General features: G+C 64.6%; 1 protein-coding gene across 1 annotated transcript in view; it reads right to left on the bottom strand.

The window, feature by feature from the left end:
* LOC121273469 (kin of IRRE-like protein 1) overlaps nt 1-1,942 on the bottom strand; it is a 115,721-nt gene that overhangs the window by 6,124 nt on the left and 107,655 nt on the right. The window lies entirely within an intron of this gene.

A 1,942-nucleotide genomic window follows, 5' to 3' on the forward strand; every position in this document is an offset into this window, starting at 1 on the left:
AGTGGAGAGGTTTGGAGGGGGAGGGATAGGGGGAGGGATGAGGTCGATTGGGAGGGGATCGCGAATTGGAGTGGAGACTGGAGGGGAGATTGGAGGAGGAGTGGAGGAGCGGGGTTTGGAGGGCATGTGGATTGGAGGGGAGCTGTTTGGAGAGGAGGGTTTTGGAGGGGAGGGGATTGGAGGCGAGGGAGGATTGGAGGGGAAGGGGGATTGGCTGGGAGGGGATTGGAGGGGAGGGGATTAGTGGGGAGGGGGTTGGATTTAGAGGGGAGTGGATTGGAGGGGAGGGAGGATTGGCTGGGAGGGGATTGGAGGGGAGGGGATTGGAGGGGAGGGGGACTGGAGGGGAGGGGAGGAGATTGGAGGGGAGGGGATTGGAGGGGAGGGGGTTGGAGGGGAGGGGGCCTGGATTTGGAGGGGATTGGAGGGGAGGCGGCTGAATTTGGAGGGGATTGCAGGGGAGGGGATTGGAGGGCTGAATGGATTGTAGGAGTGCGAGATTGGAGACAAGTGGGGATTGGAGATTGGAGGGGAGTGGATTGGAGGGGAGGGGGTTGGAGGGGAGTGGATTGGAGGGGAGTGGATTGGAGGGGAGGGGGGATTGGAGAGGAGGGGATTGGAGGGGAGGTCTGGGTTTGGAGGGGAGGGAGATGGGAGAAGTTTGGTGCGGAGGGGGCTGGATTTGGAGGGGATTGGAGAGGAGGAGGATTGGAGAGGAGGAGGATTGGAGGGGAGGGGATTGGAGAGGAGGGGATTGGAGGGGAGGGGATTGGAGGGGAGGGGATTGGAGAGGAGCGGATTGGAGGGGAGGGGATTGGAGGGGAGCGGATTGGAGGGGAGGGGATTGGAGTGGAGGGGAGGGTCCGGGTTTGGAGGGGATTGGAGGGGAGGGGATTGGAGGGGAGGGGATTGGAGGGGAGGGGATTGGAGGGGAGGGGATTGGAGAGGAGGGGATTGGAGGGGAGGGGATTGGAGGGGAGGGGATTGGAGGGGAGGTCTGGGTTTGGAGGGGAGGGAGATGGGAGAATTTTGGTGCGGAGGGAGCTGGATTTGGAGGGGATTGGAGAGGAGGGTCCGGGTGTGGAGGGGATTGGAGGGGAGGGGATTGGAGGGGAGGGGATTGGAGTGGAGGGGAGGGTCCGGGTTTGGAGGGGATTGGAGGGGAGGGGATTGGAGGGGAGGGGATTGGAGGGGAGGGGATTGGAGGGGAGGGGATTGGAGGGGAGGGGATTGGAGGGGAGGGGATTGGAGGGGAGGGGAGTTTCCGGGTTTGGAGGGGATTGGAGGGGAGGGGATTGGAGGGGAGGGGATTGGAGGGGAGGGTCCGGGTGTGGAGGGGATTGGAGGGGAGGGGATTGGAGGGGAGGGGATTGGAGGGGAGGGGATTGGAGGGGCTGGGTTTGGAGGGGAGGAGGCTGGGTTTGGAGGGGATTGCAGGGGAGGGGATTGGAGGGGAGGGGATTGGAGGGGAGGGGATTGGAGGGGAGGGGATTGTAGGGGAGGGGAGGGTCCGGGTGTGGAGGGGATTGGAGGGGAGTGGAGGGGATTGGAGGGGAGGGTCCGGGTGTGGAGGGGATTGGAGGGGAGGGGGCTGGGATTGGAGTGGAGGGGATTGGAGGGGAGGGTCCGGGTGTGGAGGGGATTGGAGGGGAGGGGAGGGTCCAGGTGTGGAGGGGATTGGAGGGGAGGGGATTGGAGGGGAGTGGAGGGGATTGGAGGGGAGGGGAGGGTCCGGGTGTGGAGGGGATTGGAGGGGAGGGGATTGGAGAGGAGGGGATTGGAGAGGAGGGGATTGGAGAGGAGGGGATTGGAGAGGAGGGGATTGGAGGGGAGGGGATTGGAGGGGAGGGGATTGGAGGGGCGGGGATTGGAGGGGAGGGTCGGGGTGCGGAGGGGATTGGAGGGGAGGGGATTGGAGAGGAGGGGATGGGAGGGGAGGGGA

Source organism: Carcharodon carcharias (assembly GCF_017639515.1).
Source record: "Carcharodon carcharias isolate sCarCar2 chromosome 24 unlocalized genomic scaffold, sCarCar2.pri SUPER_24_unloc_1, whole genome shotgun sequence".
Lineage (NCBI taxonomy): Eukaryota > Metazoa > Chordata > Chondrichthyes > Lamniformes > Lamnidae > Carcharodon > Carcharodon carcharias.